The sequence below is a fragment of the Heterodontus francisci genome, chromosome 7 (genome assembly GCF_036365525.1).
Source record: "Heterodontus francisci isolate sHetFra1 chromosome 7, sHetFra1.hap1, whole genome shotgun sequence".
NCBI classification, from domain to species: Eukaryota; Metazoa; Chordata; class Chondrichthyes; order Heterodontiformes; family Heterodontidae; genus Heterodontus; species Heterodontus francisci.
In genome coordinates, this window is record NC_090377.1 from 52,439,710 (window position 1) to 52,461,155 (window position 21,446).

General features: G+C 43.9%; 1 long non-coding RNA gene across 3 annotated transcripts; it reads left to right on the forward strand.

The window, feature by feature from the left end:
- Nucleotides 1-15,030: 15,030 nt before the first annotated feature.
- LOC137371985 (uncharacterized) lies at nucleotides 15,031-19,696 on the forward strand. 3 transcript variants are annotated; one of them, XR_010975327.1, is made up of 5 exons: nucleotides 15,031-15,467; nucleotides 16,498-16,605; nucleotides 17,965-18,044; nucleotides 18,508-18,872; nucleotides 19,136-19,696. It is a non-coding gene; the product is annotated as an uncharacterized lncRNA (long non-coding RNA). The 3 variants fall into 3 exon arrangements; XR_010975325.1 differs by lacking the exon at nucleotides 19,136-19,696 and having other exon boundaries at nucleotides 15,035-15,467; nucleotides 18,508-18,964; XR_010975326.1 differs by lacking the exon at nucleotides 19,136-19,696 and having other exon boundaries at nucleotides 15,036-15,251; nucleotides 18,508-18,964.
- Nucleotides 19,697-21,446: the final 1,750 nt, after the last annotated feature.

Genomic DNA, 21,446 nt, shown 5'->3' on the forward strand with positions numbered 1-21,446 from the left:
CATTTATTTATGTCTTTTCATTAGCAGTGGCACCAGGCGCCATTGCCGTGGATGGACCGCCCACTCCCTCCATGTCATTGGGGACGGACCACCTGCCTCGGCCATGTAAATGAGCCGCCACATTTAATATCACGATGGCTGCTCAGAGTAAAACCCTTGCGTGCGCACCGCCATCTTTGAAGCTCGCCACCGATCTCGGCGGTGAGCTTGTAAGATGCATCCCATCCTATTGATTGAAGCTGCTTTTATTGTTAAACTGATTTCTGATATCTTGGCATTATATGAGTGATGAGATTAAATGCTGTTGATATGGGCAGACGTGTGGACCTAGCACATAAGAGGAAAAGCCTCTGCAAATCAAGTGGGATGTTATACTACAACACAAACTGAATTGCAGTATCTGATTGGGTTAAAATTCTAAAGTATATGTTATTTACCCTCAAACTATCTTTGTTTCAATTCTCCATGAAGCTTGGAGTGCTTAGTCACATACAGGACTTATTAAATGTTAATGGCTCCACACATTTTGAAGCACTGATAGTAATTTACTTTCATCCTTTGTTCACACTAATTTTGAAATTATTCTACATAAAACTTTAAGCCAGATACTCCTACATATCAGGCAAGAAACTGATGGTTAGACACCCAGACAGATTGCACACAAAGCAAAGTTAACTGATATGGAGTACATAAGGTACTTTCTGTCATCTGTTCAATTAAATGCAACTTCGGTATTATTTGAGTTTCCAGCGAGGAGAAATTTCCATTTGATAAGCTCATGTTAAGTGCATTAATTATATACCATTACATTGTAGCTCTGGGGCACAGACTAAAGGAAAATCCCTTAATAGTTAATAGTTTAGGTTGGTCTGCTGCACTGTTTCCAGTTTCTGTTTTGGGGAATGCAACATTTTTCAAATGAAAGTAGCTGATTCTCCCATTAGATTGCCCATGGTTTTAAGACTGGAGAATTATACTAAATAATGGTCCCAAGTTCCACAAGCTCCAATCTCAGTAGTTGCACCAGGATCACGCCGGCTAGTGCCAACACTAACTTCTGTTTGAATTTGTGGTGTCAGTGGGGCAGCACCCCAATTGCAAGTGCAGGTGGGTGCAAGTGCCATTTTGGTGTATCATTGGCATCTACCTGTACCATAACCCCCAGAATAAAACAGACCAAACCAGGTATCTTTAGACAACAACAAATTAACTATTTATTAATAAACTAAATCTTAAACACTATTAAGATAAATTAATGTCTTATAACTCCTTATTTATTCTAACTCCCCAATTCTCACAGATACATTCAAAAACTAATGGTTAATTGGTTTTAAAGATGGTGTTTTAAAAATTAGCTGTTTCTTAAGAATAAATAAATAACTGGGTTGTAAGTCTTTGTGAGTTACGTTCCTGGTTGATAAGGTGTCCAGATTAGAACAATCAGATGCCAGTCGACGTCTCCATGCGAATTTGATGAACATTCTTTACTTGACAGCACTTTGGCTGCAGCAGGTATCACACAGTTCTTTCAACATTGTAGTATAACGACAGGTCTATATTTGGATTTTAAAATTGGCAGTCTTTAAGCCAAAACTTTACTGCCAATTCCATAAAGACAATCGGCCAAGAGAGAGTCAAGCTTGAAGCAAAGACTTCTTGGATTGGAAGTAAAGAAAAGGAATTTTGCTACCTCCAGCAATACAAATGATCTCTTCAAAAGGGTTTCTTTTTCTCCTTAGGCAATTAACACAGCTTGTGTTTCATTGTAGAATTTCTGCTGAGAGATTTCTCTTCCTTCAAGGTAAGCACGCTTCACTGGGGCATACGGCTGCAGAGAATGCGGCTGGTGCTGCTGCTGGTTGTTGGTGTTGATGTTGCTTCACTTCTTGTTCCTCATTAGAGGTGCAAGGTGGATCTGCATAAGCTGCTCCCATGCTGTGGTGAAGGCTGGCAGCAGGGAATTGCAGCTGAAGGTGAGTGAAGAGCTAGACATGTGAACTGACTTCCAGCAAGTTGGCAATCACCTGTCAAGCAGTGATAGCACTCTCTGAGAGAAGTGTTTTGAATAGCAGTCTCTCAATGGCCACAGCGGTGCATTCATCTCGACCCTGGCAAGTGGCTGATAGGTTGGGAAACAGGTGCTCTGGCTGTTAAATCCAGAATTAAGGCTTAAAACAGTGCTTAATGAGCTATTTGATTATTGTAATTACTTTACCTGACAGCTGCACTGGGGGTTCCCCGCTCATCTTCAATCCTGCCCCAGTAAAACTCAGAAGAGGGAGGGATGATTTCTAACCTAACGTCACTTTTAAAGGATTTAACTCCCTGCGTGCACCCAAACCCTCCGCCCATTGCCTGGGAAGATTCCACCCAAGATTGCAAATAACCCACTTCCATGCTGTAAATGTTAGCGAATACATATACGACATAATGGTTGATGACAAATAGGCAAATTAGTGTTTTCTATTGTATACAGGATATATTTCATAACAAATGGCTAATCACCTCACTAACTTCCTATCTAATATTAAGTCCCAGTAAAAATGTTAACACTTGCAGGATTGAATTGATAGTAACCTATCAAATGAGTTGAAAGCATTTTCATAGGAGACAATCATTAGTTAGCATGCCATAATAATGACTGGTTTTATATTTAGCACTTGATCTGTGACTGTACAAAATAAATCATTTATATAACATTAAATGGACTGTAAAAATCACATGAATGCTAAGCTAGTAGATTTCAACTGGCACTATCAATTTATGAAAAGATGTATTTACTAAGGCTGTTATGAGTTTGATCAGTAACTGCTCAAAGAAATGTGGAACCAGAAGTGTGGAATTTTACTGCCAGCTCTAAATTCTGACTTCTCTGACCAGGAAAAGCAGAATTCCACTCAGTAGTACACAAAAGCAGGTCAGATATTTTATATTAGCAAAAGCAAAAAGACAGTTCTGCCTTGGCGAACATCAAAAATGTTCAAAAAAATTATGCTTAAAAGGGTTTCCAAGTGGTCTCACACCACTTGCCACAATTTCATCTTGATGTCTGCTTTCTTGAATTATATTTCATGATTTGCATTAATATAAATAACAGAAACTGTCTATATTGCCTCAAAATGTGTACTATTATCAGGAGAAACAGCTTTGCATAGGGTTATGAAGGTGTCGAACTCACTTCCAGGGTTAATGACTGCAGCAGAAACTCTGGGGAGGATAATTTTACCAGGCCCTTGGAGGGAGGTTTGGAGCTGGTGGTGGTGGTGGGAGGGTGGAGGGTGGGTATGGTGCTTCTTCTTTAGCCTCCTTGTCTCGAGAGACAATGGATACGCGCCTGGAGGTGGTCAGTGGTTTGGGAAGCAGCGCCTGGAGTGGCTATAAAGGGCAATTCGAGAGTGACAGACTCTTCCACAGGAGCTGCAGATAAAATTGGTTGTCAGGGCTATTACGCAGTTGGCTCTCCCCTTGCGCTTCTGTCTTTTTTCCTGCCAACTGCTAAGTCTCTTCGACTCGCCACACTTTAGCCCCGCCTTTATGGCTGCCCGCCAGCTCTGGCGATCACTGGCAACAGACTCCCACGACTTGTGATCAATGTCACAGGACTTCATGTCGCGTTTGCAGATGTCTTTAAAGTGGAGACATGGACGGCCGGTGGGTCTGATACCAGTGGCGAGCTCGCTGTACAATGTGTCCTTGGGGATCCTTCCATCTTCCATGCGGCTCACATGGCCAAGCCATCTCAAGCGCCGCTGACTCAGTAGGGTGTATAAGCTGGGGATGTTGGCTGCCTCGAGGACTTCTGTGTTGGAGATACGGTCCTGCCACCTGATGCCAAGGATTCTCCGAAGGCAGCGAAGATGGAATGAATTGAGACGTCGCTCTTGGCTGACATACGTTGTCCAGGCCTCGCTGCCATAGAGCAAGGTACTGAGGACACAGGCTTGATACACTCGGACTTTTGTGTTCCGTGTCAATGCGCCATTTTCCCACACTCTCTTGGCCAGTCTGGACATAGCAGTGGAAGCCTTTCCCATGTGCTTGTTGATTTCTGCATCGAGAGACAGGTTACTGGTGATAGTTGAGCCGAGGTAGGTGAACTCTTGAACCACTTCCAGAGCGTGGTTGCCGATATTGATGGATGGAGCATTTCTGACGTCCTGTCCCATGATGTTCATTTTCTTCAGGCTGATGGTTAGGCCAACTTCGTTGCAGGCAGCCGCAAACCTGTCGATGAGTCTCTGCAGACACTCTTCAGTGTGAGATGTTAATGCAGCATTGTCAGCAAAGAGGAGTTCCCTGATGAGGACTTTCCGTACTTTGGTCTTCGCTCTTAGACGGGCAAGGTTGAACAACCTGCCACCTGATCTTGTGTGGAGGAAAATTCCTTCTTCTGAAGACTTGAACGCATGTGAGAGCAGCAGGGAGAAGAAGATCCCAAACAGTGTGGGTGCGAGAACACAGCCCTGTTTCACGCCGCTCAGGATAGGAAAGGAGTCTGAGGAGGTGCCACTGTGCTGAATTTTGCCTTTCATATTGTCATGGAATGAGGTGATGATACTTCGTAGCTTTGGTGGACATCCGATCTTTTCTAGTAGTCTGAAGAGACCACGTCTGCTGATGGGGTCAAGGGCTTTGGTGAGATCAATGAAAGCAATGTAGAGGGGCATCAGTTGTTCGCGGCATTTCTCCTGTAGCTGACGAAGGGAGAACAGCATGTCAATGGTCGATCTCTCTGCTCGAAAGCCACACTGTGCCTCAGGGTAGACATGCTTGGCCAGCTTCTAGAGCCTGTTTAAAGTGACTCGATCAAAGACTTTCCCCACTATGCTGAGCAGGGAGATTCCACAGTAGTTGTTGCAGTCAACACAGTCACCTTTGTTTTTATAGAGGGTGATGATATTGGCATCGCCCATGTCCTGTGGTACTGCTCCTTCCTCCCAGCACAGGAAAAGCAGATTGCATATTATTTTCATGGTGCTCCGACCTCCTGTTGTGCACTCACCTCCTGTGAGGTGACAAGCTGCAGTCACTGCAGGGTCCCCGTGTGCCGCTGGTAAAATTCGGTGGGCATGGTGCACAATGAGGAAAATTATAAAAAATTACGTCAGACAGGAATGCCAATGCAACATCTTCCCACCTCCTCCCCCAGGAGGCAGTTACTGCACTGACAACAACCCAGCTGACAGGTTGTTAATGAAGCAATTAGCAGGCATTTTCTGATGGCAATGGAATTTGACCAGCGGCACACGGGGACCCTGCAGTGACTGCAGCTTGTCACCTCACAGGAGGTGAGTGCACAACAGGAGGTCGGAGCACCATGAAAATAATATGCAATCTGCATTAAAGTGCAAATCAGCAAGGCTGAGGTCGTCTGCAGGCAGAAGTTTGCAATTGCATGATTATGTCCCAGAGACTGATGTCATGGATAGTGCTGGTGGTGAAGAGGTGGCTGCCATTTCCTCCAACCGTTTCATGCCTGCATTTCATCCTGCCCTCTCTTATCCCATTCACCTCGGCAACACTCTCATTGTAGATACAGTGAAGGCTGCCCTTGTAATCACGTGCCCTGAATCGCACTCCCGCCTCCTCAACCCACCCGCTGCGCTTCCGGAGGCGCCCTCTTAATTGGACGCCTCTTGGAAGATTGGCCAGAATTTTACGTTGGGCGAGAGGCCCGTCAGGGGTGAGCCCACCTCTGCCGGGCCTCGGGGCCACACCAGGATTCTATGTGCCACAGGCCCTTCATTGGCCTTGGGTGGGACTTCCACCTCTCTGGGCTCCAAGAGCTACCAGCCAATCAGCAGGCCGGGAGCGGTGGCCACTGCTGGGACTGCAACCAGTCACAGCAGCAGGAGGGACACCGGCTTGGAAACAAGGCAAGTGTCTGGGGCCTCACTGGGAAGAGTTGGCTGGGCCCTGGCAAGAGGGGGAGTCAGTTTGTGCAGTGGAATGTAGTGCAGTGGGGGCAGTGGCAAAATACCAGCAGCAGCGGGAGGAGGCCCTTAAGTGGCAGTTAATTTGCGACTTAAAAGCCTTGATTGGCCTGGGGAGGGCAGGCCATTTCTCACCATGCAAAATTGCAGCAGGAGCAGGAATATGTTGAGAACGGCACACATCCCGCCTCCCACTTAATTTTACGACCCTCCTGCCAACAGCCCATTTCTGTGGGGTGGGGGCGTAAAATTCTGGCCATTGTACCCGTGTTCCTGCTGTTGCAGTGATCGGATTTGGGAGCAGAAAACTGTCCCGCCATCCAGAAAAAAAAGGCCGGAATTTTCCCATCTTCTGTCACCATTCAAGATTAGATGGGATAGATGGATAAAGAAAAAGGGGCTGAAGGCATATGAGAACAGTATGTACTGAGAAAGTGTTGCAGTATCAAAGGTGCCACATTTCATATGATGGGCTGGATTTTAAGGAGCCCTCAATGTCAGGATCCGTGGCACGTGGGCCTGCAGATGGCCCCGGATGAGGCCCGCCAAGGACCGCAACATCAGCAGGGCATGGCCCGATCCTCCCAACGGCAGCGAGGCACCATGGCAGCCTCCCCGCCACTGGACGACGGGACCATAATTTGAATATTTAAATCAATTAATTTAATTAATTTAAATATACTTACGCCTCCTCTTGATGGCCCGCTGGCACTCCCAAGCCTTCAGATCCCTGTCCAGGGAAACAAGGCGCAGCATTGGTGTGGAGTGGGGAGGAGTTAAGTTTCTCAGTGCACAAGGAAAGGGGACGGGATTAAATTGGTCATGGGTGTAGGGGATGGTGGAAAGGGTTGTAATTTAAAGTTTGTGCATTTTGTGGGGGTAGGTCAGATGGTAAAGGTAAGTGTTTTGGGGGGAAGTGCAAATAATTAATTTAATTGTTTTGGGGGTGCGAGAGGGGCAAAAGAAATGTATTTATTTAATTTCATTCAATTGATTTTAAATATTTAAATAAGCTGGTAGGGCTAACGGCCCTTTAAAAATGGCATCAGCGCCTGCGCACAGGCAGCTGAGGCCATTGCCGGGGACAGACAGCCCACCCCCTCAACGAGATTGGGGGGCAACCCACCCCGACTATTTAAATAAGCCACTGCACTTGGGATCACGGTGGCTGTTTGGTGTTTTGAAACTAAAATCCAGCCCGATATGTCAAAACAAGGCCCTGCTTGTCTGTTCAAGTGACAAAAGATCCCATGGAGCTATGAAGGGCAAAGAATTCTCTTTTCTGCCCTGGTCACCTGCATTCCTTCACCAAAAACAAATGATATGGTCATTCATTTGCTGTTCGTTGCACCTTGCTATGTAGAAACTGACCTCATTTCATATGTAATCTATTGATTGAAAAACATATAGGGTTGTGACAAGGTGCTAAATTTACATTTAATAATGTATTACTTGGGAAAGTGGCAAACATGCCACTGTATAGTAAAAAGATCTGCTATTTGGCAGTCTCATACGTGCACACTTTATCCTGTATCTTCCTCTGCCTCAAATATTTATCAAATTTTTGCTTAATAGATGCAATGTTTTCTGTCTCAACCACTCCTTGTGGCAAAGAATTACATTCTCCAACAAAATTTCTCCTTACCCCCTTGGGAATGACTCCCCAACCACAGGAAGCATTCTTTCCGTATTCATTCACAATTCACAATGATCAAAACACTTCATCATTTTAAAAACCTCAATTAACCATCATTGCTCCAATGGAAATAGTCCCACTATCTCAAGTTTCTCCTCAGAGTAATAGTTTCCCATTGTGGTGAATCTATGGCTTTAAAGCCTTTTCCATAATGGGACTCCCAAAACTGCACACAGTCTTCTAACTTTGGCCTAAGCAATGTTCTGTACAAATTTATAATTACTTTTCTACTCTTGCACTCACTCATCTATTTTTAAACTCCAAATTGTTGATGGCCTTCTTTATGTTTCTATTTATCCACACTCACACTTTCATGGAATTATGACTCAGAACAATATAATTACAGTTTAATACCAATTTTTGGCCACAAACAGATAAGGAAAATTGGGCATAAATAATGTCTGCCCATTTTTTTACACTAAGCCCCAATTTCCTCAATCTTTTGTGCTTATGAAGTGAAACATCTTCAGAAACCCTCCAACACATAGCTTTGCCCACCAGAAAATGGTGGGATAAAGAAGCAAGGTGAAAGGATATAGCGAGGGGCCTACTGGGCAGAAAAGGTGGCCTCTGATGATGGACTAGAAAAAGCAGAAAATAACAAAAACAACAGAACAGTGGGTGTATATTGGGATATATGGCTGAAGATGATCACAAAGGCAAGGCCAAATAGGAATGTTGAAATCATATCACTGGGGCACATTAGCCAAAGAAGCCCAGTAAGGAAGAGATGATGGGAATGTTGCACTTTGAGCAGATGAGGACATGGGTCATGGCATTGTAAATAAATTACAATTTGTGGAGGGAGGATGCTGACTGGGAGAGTGTTGGAGATGTCAACCCTCAAGTAGTGAAAGCCTGGATTAAGGCTTTGTCAGCTGTGGGGAGAGAGGTAAACGTGGAGATTGCCAGTGTTGTAAAGGTGAAAGAAAACAATCCTGGTAATGGAACTCAACGTGGTGAGGAAGGTTAGCTAAAGGTCAAGTAGTACACCAAATTTCTGCTTCATTCTGCACCTCCAGACTTGCCTGACGCAGCAGCTGAAAAGATTTCATGCAGACAAAGCCAGAGGCATGTTGGTGTTGGAGGGAGTCAAATACAATGGCTTAGGTTTTCTTAAGATTAAGCTACAGGAAATTTCAACAATTCATAATATCTTAGTTCTCCACAAGTATGAATCAAGACCAGTAGTGTTCTAGGCCAATTTGCATCTGGTCATCTTGCCTGAGGTACACAGTCAAGTAATGGAACATGAGATATAAAATGATACAACTTAAAGTGGAAAAGAAAACATAATTTGCTACTTTTATGACAGCGTCCTACTTTTTCCAGGACACTGTTATGACCAGGTGAGAAAGGTGTCTAGTGGTCCCTCTGAGCCTTCACCTGGCCTATCGTAACAGGGTTTAATTTTAAACACACCGTGTTTTTAGCTCCCCCTTGGTAGTTCACTGCCTTCCAATTAAAAGGTAAAGAAACCAGCACAAACAGGTTTTCTTAGGTTTAAAGAAGAAAAGGTGAAATTTATTAAACTTAAACTCTAATTCAGTTAACGTCTACAGATACACGACGCGCCCATGCTAGCATGCATACGAGATGCACAAATGCAAATAGAGACAGAAAAGAGCAGAAGAAAAAAATAAAGTGGAAAAGTTTGAGGCAATATCTGAAGAGTTTTTGTTACAGTTCTTTGAGCTCACTGTAGAGTCCTTGATTGTAGGTAGATCTTACTTTTCGTTGGGGCCCAGTATTCTTCTTAAACCTTGTTCACTGTAGGAGACTTTTCTCTCTTGGGGTTCATGTGTCTTTGGTGGATTTAGAGGCTTGTGAGAAAGAGATGGGAGCAGAAGAGATCTTCTCAGTCCAGGAGCAAAAGTCTTTCTCTGAGTTCGAACTGTTTTTATAATTCAGAAAACCCAGGTTGCCAAGCAGGTTAGTCATGTGACAAACTGGTCTGACCACGTCTTGGATTGCATCACCTTAGCAGACTCTGGAATGCTCTTCTTACATACAATACCTGATGATCAAGGTCCATTGTGGGTTGAATGTGTTAGGGAATGGTCCTTTGTCCTTCCAAGCACCATCTGTTAATGTGCAAATGTTTTTTCAAGCCACGATTGATCTGTTTAACAAGTCGTTTCTTCACTCCAGTAAAATCAATGTTCATGACAAAATTAATGTGCCTCATTCTTGGCAGGTGGGGGTGGGGGGCCCAGCATGATAATACAAATATTAAATTAATTGAAGGGTTTTAAATGCTGCCTATCTTCAGATCTAATTCCTGGTTCTGCATCACCAGAAAACTTCTAATCTAACCTAGTCTCTTTTGTCATGTAATTACTTTCATCCACTGATGATATGCTTCACTTCTCCCTTTGCCCACAGAAAAGCTCCACTACAGCTATAACTTGCAACCTACACACAAGCCACTGGGCGTAGAGACTTTACCCACTGATCACAAAATCAGGATTTCTTAGCTCTCATACTGCTGAATGGGATAGTGGAGGATATTGGGATAAATGAGAGGAGTCTGCAACCACTGACACAAAGACTATCCACCTGAAAATCTGTGAGAAAATCTCTGAATAAAACACAAATCACACGATTAAGAAACTGTGCTGAATTTCAATGCTGACACAGAGCTCTGAATTTCTGTGAAGAATAGCTTTAACTCAATCAGCAACAGGTTCATTTTAATCTTTTCATCCAGTTTTAATGTTTGGAATAGTGTCTGGAGTATAGGTTTCTGTTTGTAATATTTAAAAAAAAATTCTTAGACAGTGAGACAAAAGATGAGGCTGCTGACCAGCAGATCTGATTCATAGAATCATAGATGTTTATGGTACAGAAGAAGGCCTTTTGGCCCATTGTGTCCATGCCAGCCAAAGAAAACCTTTCCAGTCTAAACCCACTTTCCCGTAGCTTTGTAGGTTGCAGCACTTCAAGTGCATATCCAAGTGCTTTTAAATGCAAAAGGATTTCTGTCTCTGCTACCATTTCAGACAGTAAGTTCCAGATCCCCATCACATCTGGGTGAAAGATTTCTCAACTCCCCTCTAATCCTTCTACCAATTACTTTAAACCTATCTCCCCTGGTTATTCACCTCATTGCTCAAGGAAATAGGTCCTTCCTCTACCGTCTACCAAGGCCCTCTCATAATTTTATACATCTCAATTAAATCTCTCCTCAGCCTCCTCAGTTCCAAAGAAAATAACCCCAGCCTATCCAATCTTTCCTCATAGCTAACATTTTCCAGATCTGGCAACATCCTCATAACTTTCCCCTACACCCCCTCCAGTGCAATCACATCCTTCCTGTAATGTGGAGACCAGAACATAATGCAGTACTCTAGCTGTGGCCTAACTAGTGTTTTATACTTTGTAGCACATGATTTCCCTTTCATTAATCCAAGTGTCCAGTTAGCGCATCCTTTATAATGGATTCCAGAATTTTCTCTATTACTGTTGTGAGGCTAACAGGACTGTACTTCCCTGTTTTCTCTCTCCTTCCTTTCTTAAATAGTGGGGTTATACTTTCTACCTTCCAATCTTCAGGAACAGAATCTATAGAATTTCGGATGTTTTTCCCACACTAAAGGCACTATATGAATGCAAGTTGTTGTTGAAACAACAACAGATGTTCCAGTACTCAGCAAGCAAGGCCCAGCATTGTGGGGTGGAGTGGAGTTAATGTTTCAGGCATTGCCCATCATCAGAACTACAGTGAAACATAAATACGAAAGCAAAATACTGCAGGTGCTGAAAATCCGAAATAAAAACAGAAAAATGCTGTAAATACTCAGCAGGCCAGGCAGCATCTGTGAAGAGAGAAACAGAGTGAATGTTTCAGCTGATGACCTTTCATCAGAACTTCAGAGAGAAACATTAAGATGTCACTTCTTTCCACAGCTGCAGGCATCGGTTGCTGACTGTTTTTAGTGTTGTGCTGTCTCTTTTTTAATGTAGAGCAGTTAAGTAGATCAATGAGTCTTTTCAAGGATGGACGCTGGCTTGATATTCAGTTTCAACAAAACATCCTTCATTACCTTAACTATTTACATTGTACACGTTACTCAGGTCCAGGTCTTGTCCATGCTGCAGTGTGTCATTTTTTATTCTTTCACGAGATGTGTGTGCCGCTGGCTATGCCAGCATTTATTGCCCATCCCTAATTGCCCTTGAGAAGGTGGTGGTGAGCTGCCTTCTTGAACCACTGCAGTCCAGGTGAGGTAGGTACACCCACAGTGCTGTTAGGATGGGAGTTCTAGGATTTTGACCCAGCGACAGTGAAGTAACAGCAATATAGTTGCAAGTGAGAATGCTGTGTGGCTTGGAGGGGAACTTGCAGGTGGTGGTGTTCCAATGCATCTGCTGCTCTTGTCCTTCTAGGTGGTAGAGGTTATGGGTCTGGAAGTTGCTGTCAAAGGAGCATTGGTGAGTTGCTGCAGTGCATCTTGTAGATGGAACACGCTGCTGTAACAGTGTGTTGGTGGTGGAGGGAGTGAATGTTAAAGGTGGTGGATAGGGTGCCAATCAAGCAGGCTGCTTTGTCCTGGATGGTGTTGAGCTTCTTGAATGTTGTTGGAGCCGCACTCATCCAGGCAAGTGGAGAGTATTCCATCACACTCCTGACTTGTCCCTTTCAGCCTTAACCTGGTCTTACTTGTAATAGGGTTTAATTTTAAACACACCGTGTTTTGAGCTCCCCCTTGATGAATCCTTATTCACTGCTTTCCAATTATAAGGCCAAGAAATGAGCACAAGCAGGCTTTCTTAGGTTTAAAGAAGTAAAGTGAAATTTATTTAAATTTAAACTCTAATTTGGTTAACGCCTACGGAAATACGCCACGCCCCACGCTAGCATGCATATGCGATATACACATGCAAATAGAGACAGAAAAGAGCAGACGAAAAATAAAGTAGAGAAGTTTGAGGGAATCTCTGAAGAGGGGTTTCTGTTACTGTGCTTTGGGCTCGCTGTAGTCCTTGCTTGTACGTAGATTTTGCTTTTCGTGGGGGCCCAGTATTATTCTTAAACCTTGTTCACTCTAGGAGACTTTTCTCTCTTGGGATTCATATATCTTCAATGGATTCCGAAGCTGGTGAGAGAGATGAGAGCAGACAGGAGAGGCTGTGGCAAGCCAGCCACGAGAGGTCTTTTCAGTCCAGGAGCAAACAGCTTTCTGCCAGTTCAAAACTCTGTGGCAAGTACAAATTCAAAAAACTCAGGTTGCCCAGCAGGTTAGTCATGTGACTAGTGGATGTGACCACAGCCATTTGTGTATTCAGCCATCTTAGCAGTCAACCCGGAATGCGAGCTCCTCCACCCTCAACGTCTGATAATCAAAAGTCCATTGTGGATTAAATTGGAGCAGGGAGTAGCCCTTTTGTCCTTTCCAAGTACTGCCTGTTAATAATATGCAAAAATGTCCTTCTGGCCAGGGACTTGGCAACCCCTTGGCTTTCTTTTCTTCCCAGCAACAATTTTAAAATTTAATGTCCATGCAGCAAAATTAATATGCCTCATTCTTGGCAGGTGGGGGCCGACATGACAGGAGTCTGTGCTCCACGGGCTGTTCCCAGGGACGCACACCGAGATAAACATCAACTACAGCTGGAGGACCATCAACTCAGTGAAGGACGCTCTATGGTCTGCCTGAAACCTGCTGGTCTTCCAGTGCAAAGAGTTGTCCACAACGGAGTGTTGCAGGCTGGCACATTCCAAGGTCCAGGACTACGTGCAGCTGCCACAAAGGCTCAATGGGGAAAGGCCATGGTGTAAGGTCCTCCCGCCATAGCGAACCGAGGGGCTGGAACCTGTGTAAAACCGCTCAGGCTATATGCACCAAAATATGGTTTTGCTGTCTAATGCAAATGTACATTGCATGTAAAATGGAATGGAAAGGTTGTGAGGTAATTCACGTTGTGTATTGAAGGAAACTGGCCCTCATCCTGATGACCACCTTCGTGTGCGGCTGCATCAAGCTATGTGTAGATCCCCAGTACGCAAACTCCAAGTGTCACTACGTGCTGAGGTTCTATCTGTCCCCGGTGTTGCGAAGGATGGGCCTGGTCACATTGCCACGGAACGCACCATGCAGTTGGGCGGCGCCGTACCACCTATCCTTCGTGGAGCAGTTTCTGCGGAAAAACACCTTTGACCACCGGTCCATCAGGCAGTGGTCTGCACGGAATGTCCTCAAGGCCCTATGGGAAAAGGAAACGGTGGATCCTGTCGGATGGTTCCCCGAGCAGACCGTCAAAGTCATTTGGCGGAATGCCTCATCACCAGAACTTTCAAACAAGCACCAAGACGTAGCTTGGCTGGTGGTGAGAAGGGCCCTCCCCGTCAGATCCTTCATGCACACCCGAAGTCTCGCCCCCTCCGCACAGTGCCCCCGCGTTGGCTGTGGTGGGGAAGAGACGGTCGCCCACCTCCTCCTGGAATGTGCCTTTGCAAAGCAGGTGTGGAAAGAGATGCAGTGGTTTTTGTCGAGTTTCATCCCAAGCAGCTCTGTAACACAGGAGTCTGTGCTCTACGGGCTGTTCCCAGGGACGCACACCGAGACAAACATCAACTGCTGCTGGAGGACTATCAATTCGGTGAAAGACGCCCTTTGGTCTGCCCGAAACTTGCTGGTCTTCCAGCGCAAAGAGTTGTCCACCACCGAATGTTGCAGACTGGCACATTCCAAGGTCCAGGACTACGTGCTGAGGGACGCACTAAAGCTTGGGGCAGCCGCAGCAAAGGCTCAATGGGGAAAGACCACAGTGTAAGGTTCCCCCACCAAGCTGGACTGAGGGGCTGGATCCATGGGAAACCCCTCGAACTGTATCGTTAATATTCTGAATTGTTGTAAATGTAAAACTGTAATTGACATGACAATTGTGAAACGGAAGGGTTGGGAAGAAACTCATGACAGTATTGAAGGAAACTGATCTTCCTTGCAATGTTTGTATTTTTTGGTGCTGTTTGGAAACTGTTTGGCAATGTAATTTTTACAGATTTTTATGAATAAAGTATATTTTGGAAATAAAAAAAAAAGGAAACTGATTTCTTTTGCACCTTCTGGAATGTCAACTTGGAATTGTTTTGTAACGTATTTCTTTGACAGATTTTTATGAATAAAGTGTATTTTTGCGGGAAAAATTGCTGTAAAGAACTGGTGAACCTCCTGGTTCTATTGTTAAACTGGGGAGAATCGATCCTGGAAACCATATCACTCAAAGTTTTCTCCTACATCCCGTAATAATTCACTATAAGTAACAAAAATATTAATTATTGCCAAAGGAGACAATAATGTATCATAAGTAAATGGAAATTGTGTAACTGCTTCTATTCGATTAAATCATTCTCCCCGCCCCTTCCAGCAGATGGGCGCGACCGTTCGGCCATTTTGTGCTCGGGTGGGTGAGCGCGAGCTCAGTTTGAAATGTCTGCGGTTGTAGCAGGAGCTGGAGGACGAGAGCAAGGGAGAGGGCCGGCCTGGGGAGAGGAGGGAGAGGACTAGCTGGCTTCACCCGGCCTGGGGAAGAGGAGTGCCTGGCTTCACCTGGCCTGGCGAGCGGGAGATAGAGGGAGAGGGCCGGCCGGCTGGCTTCACTCGGCCTGGGGACTGAGGGTAAGAGGGAGACAGTAATGGCTCAGCACAGGGCACGATGCATGAGGTTTCATGCGGTTGAGTGGCTCCGGCGAGCCGGACTATTACTGCTGGGTAAAGCTGCTCTTTCGGGGTTAGCGGTGGGGCCGATCGATCCTGTGGGCGGCACTCGGCCGCAGCGGCGACCCAGGATACTCCTGCGGCGGCTTGTTCGTCGTCAGGGCCGGTTGATGACCAGTGAGTATTGGAACCGATTCCTGCTGATTTCAGCCTGGGCCTGCAAATGAGAGCGTGTGTGAGGAGGAAATCGACCTCCGGCTGGGCCCCGGCTCTTCTCGGTTATTTGAGGGGAGGGGAGGGGGGAGGTGGGGAAAGGGCGGAGGGGAGCAGGCAGTGAGGGCGCTTGGGTTCGGATTTCCGCTGTCAGAGTAGGGCTGTGGACTGAGCACCCGGTCTGGGAGTGGATTGGGCCGGGGTTGGGTGGGGGTAGTTGGGCAGAGCTCGCACTCAGTGCCGGCCTGGGAAACAGCAGCCATGTGCTTATTGTGAGGAGCTGTGTCCGTGAACCTGGACTCCGTAAAGTACGCTTTTAATATCTGGAGTGTGGGTGACGCTGGAAAGCCAGCATTTATTGACCATCGTGGGGTATTAAATCAATTGCATAACTTAACTCACAAGCCTCGATATTGTCTCTCGCCACGTGGTTAACTGGGAATTAAGATGTGACTGGTTTTATTTAACACACCGTCGATGGACATGTTATCTCGATACTTGTGGGGATCGATGTGCACTTCAATTTTTATATATTTTTTGATAAAACGATAAACCGTATGCGAGTATTGTTTTAACTGCATGCGTTACTTTCGTTAGGGAATGGTGTTAATATAGAAACTTGTTAAGTAGCTTTGCTGAAGTGAGTGCAAAGCGTGTTCTACTAAAATTGTTGCTAGTGGACAACACTGCTGTAGTTTACTATTCCGGTACTATAGCCACGGTTGCACTTATTAATTCGATATTAGTACTTGATCTCCTGTGGTATTGCACCGAGAATAATTTTAATCTAACCCGTCAGACGACATACTGACGCGAGTAACACGTTTTCCAACCCGATCCATTAAATGGAAAGTAACCGGGCGGATTGTTAAAATGACACTAGTGTGTAATTTCGAGTATGCGGTTAAGAGGATGCAAGAATAATTTGAATACATTTTCGCTGTAAGTCATAAAAGATAACTATATTTTATACACTTTGATTTTATATTTATAGATTAATAGAAAAATGATAGTTTAGGAAGCCGAGGAATTGGGAGATACAAAACGGAAGTATTACAGAGCTGCCACCAGGGAAAGATGTCATTGAGTATGGCATTGATAGGTAAGTTCCATTTATAAACAGGTCTTCTGCAATTTCTAATCGATAAAATCGACGTGTATCGATGCAATTTACCTTTTAATAGAAAATTGAATAGTATTCTGGGGAAAACAAATTTACTCAAAAGATTATGAAATTGCAGGACAGGAATCTAGTTGCCCTGAAAGAGAGTATGGATGTTTGTAAGTATGATTTAACTTTCCAGTCAATGCTGATTGCAAATGTTAAAAGGAACCCTCCAGTCAAAGATTGACTTGTGAAACGTAACAAGTTTACATCATACGTGGAGGGAAGATAAAATGGAAGATACCTACGACTGGCCAGGTTTTGCTCACAGTTTCCTGGCTGGTATACACTAATTCCAACAAATTAAGTCTTCATGTGCCGCAGTTACTTCTATTTTAATTCACGTTAGTAGCATTCATTAAAAGGAGTGAGCTGACACAACCGTGTTTTGCAGTATCAGTGTTAAATATTTACGAAATTGTTTTTTGGGATTGAATTCCAGTTATTTAGATTTTATAACTACTGATTTTAATGCAGTATTGTAAAACTTTACTTCTGTAATACTTGTTTTTTAAACTATGTGTCACTGTCATAGCTTAAACTACTTTCTACAAGCCCTCTGCAGAGAGAAATTGGTGTACAACTGTACTTCAACATCTGCTTTCCTAGTTGTAATGTGTAAATTTTCAGCAAATTTGTTCATTAAATCCCATTACTGCTTCACTCCACTCAACTTCTGCCATCCTGTACAGCTGTGTCCCAGCATGCACTCTGGTCTTTCTGTCCTACTGGGTGTCTGGGTCCTATCTTCCCCCACCTTCAGTCACACCCACCCTTGAACTCTGGAATTCTTTCTCTAAATTCCTACTTTGCTAAATCTCTCTCCACTTTTAAAAATCATTCTCTCAAACCTACATCTTCAGTTTCTTTGGTCATATCCTATACCTTCTACTTACTGCATGTATATCTTCAATCACTGTCTAATTTTCTGGATATTTGTTACATGAAAGGGCTATACAATTGCAAGTTAAGAATAAAGTAGATAAATATGTATGAATGATAAGACTATGTACTGGGGAATAATAAATCTTAAATCTCCCTAAGCCTTTTTGTCTCATACCTTTCTTTCCTCCTCTAAGTCGCTCCTTTAAAATCTGCTGAATTGACCAAGCTTTTGGTCATCTGTCCTAATCTCTGCATATGTGGTTCAGTATCACATTTTGTTTGCTCCTGTGAAGCGCCTTGGGATATTTTACCACATTAAAGGTGCTAGCTGTATAAATGCTTGTAATAAATTATAGTCAATTGGGCTGAGTATTGCAAGGTCTATTCAGGCTTTTTTCATTTTTTTTTTAGTTCCCTGAAGTTGCATTTCAAAATTAGTGTCTTGACTTTACTGAAAGGACTTCCCTCTTGTAATAGAAGCTGAACTATTGGTAAGATTCATTTTCGGAATAGCAATTGTGATCTTGGATAATACAATTAAAGCATACAAGTAATTGTGTTCGATTCAATTTGCTGAGTCACCTAATGGAATTAAGCAGAAGCTTTTAAGCTGTATAATTATACTGACGTACATGGCTAAGATTATTCTGCTCTAATTAGAACGGAAGTCTCAGTGTGGGCTATTATAGTTACTAATTATAAGAATTTAATCCATCATTTGTCTTTTAGCAGTGTTTTTGGGGGGATTTAAGAGTGAGCTTTATTAAGGATCCTCCCACAAAGGCATGCTTGCATTGTTTTGCTTGCAAGCTTGTAAGAAATGGAGGTATATGAAGTGAATAGATACTTTTGCAATGGACTATATATTTGTGAATAGTTCATCCTAGTGCATATTCGTACACTTATGAATATTCTGAATAATTAGCTTAAGACGTGTGTTCTCTTATTTTACAGATTTAGATGTTGAGCCAGAGTGTTCACCTTCCCAATGGCACGTGCTGTGAAAGTCTAATTATTCTGTAAATGGTATTCATGCAGAGGAGCATGATGTTTGGAGATAGCAAGCTTCGGTGGTGTTACAACTTCTCAAGCACGAAGAACGACTGTTTCATGATTTGACATAGGGTGGCGCAGTGGTTAGCACTGCAGCCTCATCGCTCCAGCGACCCGGGTTCAGTTCTGGGTACTGCCTGTGTGGAGTTTGCAAGTTCTCCCTGTGTCTGCGTGGGTTTCCTCCGGGTGCTCCGGTTTCCTCCCACATGCCAAAAGACTTGCAGATTGATAGGTAAATTGGCCATTATAAATTGCCCCCAGTATAGGCTGGCGGGCAGCCATAAAGACAGGGCTAAATTGTGGCGAGTCGAAGAGACTTAGTAGTTGGCAGGAAAAAAGACAGAGGCGCAAGGGGAGAGCCAACTGTGCAACAGCCCCAACAAACAAATTTCTCTGCAGCACCTGTGGAAGAGCCTGTCACTCCAGAATTGGCCTTTATAGCCACTCCAGGCGCTGCTTCACAAACCACTGACCACCTCCAGGCGCGTATCCATTGTCTCTCGAGATAAGGAGGCCCAAAAGAAAATAGGTAGGTGGTAGGGAAATATAGGGACAGGTGGGGATGTGGTACGAATATGGAATTAGTGTAGGATTAGTGTAAATGGGTGGTTGATGGTCGGCACAGACTCGGTGGGCCGAAGGGCCTGTTTCAGTGCTGTATCTCTAACTAACTAACTAACTGCCTGTGCGGTGTTTGCAAGTTCTCCCTGTGACCATGTGGGTTTCTGCCGGGTGCTCCGGTTTCCTCCCACAGCCAAAGACTTGCAGGTTGATAGGTAAATTGGCCATTGTAAATTGCCCCTAGTGTAGGTAAGTGGTAGGAGATTTGAGGGAAGGTGGGGATATGTGGTAGGGGTGGTTGATGGTCGGCACAGACATGGTGGGCCGAAGGGCCTGTTTCAGTGCTGTATCTCTCTGATAGCTATCTTGAAGAAATTTGGCAGTTTAACATTTTGATGTGAATTGCATATGAAATTGCATTGAGAAATGGATTTTTAAAGCTAGAAATTTTAATCAGTTGAAAATGCTCTTTGCTTTTAGATGTCAATCTGTTGTGCCTACCTATCGAAAATAAACTCTTTACTGTAAATATTTTTCTTGGCATAATTGCTATTTGCAGATAATAAATCATTCTTTTTGTATACAGTTAAAATTTTCTATTTTAGGAAAAGCTATTACCTGAATGAATCTTGTATTAATATTTCTCGTCCAACACTTAGCTAGGTAAAGTGTATTGTTACAGACAGGTGGTAAGGGGTGTGGATGGTTCCCACTGTTCACCTGCAAACTGACTACAATCGTGTGTTTTGTTTAAAATGATCTAGACCGGGTGATATACTTGCCAAATAGACAGTGACAGGTTTCCTTGTAGGTTTAAAACAGAAGATTAACTATTTATTGAACAATATTAATTTCCTGAAATGTTTGCAACACCATTCACTTGCATGCACTCTGTTGAAGATAGTAGGTAAAGGGTAAGAGTTCAAGGTGTGGTGGGCGTTTGTGGTTTATGGTAAATCTGTTGAATCTTATAAGTAGGACAGTCTTTTAAAGTTGCAGGCCTGGGTTTGTAGTTTTGAACTTGTTGAGGTGTTGTAGATTCAGACTGGAGATGGCAGTCACTTTCATTTCCACAGCGTCTTGCTAGACTGCCTTTTCTGTGATGTTGCTGTGATCTCTGTCCAGAAGGTTACCTTTTTTATGGTCACATTTCATCATTTCTGGTACCTGAAACATGGCCGTCTCCCCTGGTGTGAGCACATAATGGACCAGGATGTGGCGTCCATTAATGTCTGGATGAGTATCGTTCTGTTATGATGTATCTGCTCCACATCTTTGTCTCAGAAGAAATCTATTCAATTCAGGAATGAGTCTTGGTTTCAGGATGGGTGTCGTCGATACCTCTTAGGACAAAAGGGTACATTCGAGATTTTCATAGAATCATAGAAATTTTACGGCACAGAAAGAGGCCACTTGGCCCATCATGTCTGCACGGCAGAAAAAAAGTCACCCATCCTAATCCCACTTCTCAGCATTTGGTCCGTAGCCCTGTATGTTGCGGCACTTCTGGTGCACATACTGGCACCTTTTAAATAAGATGAGGTTTTCTGCCTCTACCACCCTTTCAGGTAGTGAGTTCCAGAACCCCACCACCCTCTGGGTGAAAGATCTTTTCCTCCTCTGCTCTAATACTTCTACCAGTCACTTTAATTCTATGCCCGTAGTCACTGACCTTTCTGCTAAGGTAAATAGGTCCTACCCATCCACTCTATCCCAGGCCTTCACAATTTTGTCCATCTCTAATCAAATTTCACGTCAGCCTCCTCTGTTCTAAGGAGAACAACACCAGCCTATGCAATCTTTCGTCATAGCTGCAATTTTCCAGTCCTGGCAACATCCTCGTAAATAATTTTGTACCCACTCAAGTGCAATTGCATCCTTTCTGTAATGAGGTGACCAGAGCTCCAAACTTGGGACCTGTACAAGATGGGCATATTACACTTTAACAGGACCAGGACTAATATCCTGGCAGGGAGATTAGCTCGTGCTACTGGGGAGGGTTTAAACTAGCTTATCAGAGGGGTAGCTCAAATTGGAAGGAAGTAAAGCTGATAACAGGACGTAGAAAAGTAGCAAGTGAAATTAGAAGGCGGGTGAAACAAAGGTGAGCGTCAACTAGGCTTAGAATGCATAATAAAGTCAAAAAAAAAAAGTTACGGCCACTCTACTTGAATCCACGCAGCATTTGCAACAAGGTAGATGGGTATGATCTAATTGCCATTATGGAAACGTAAAGGGTGACCAAGATTGGGAACTTTATATTCAAGGATATTTGACCT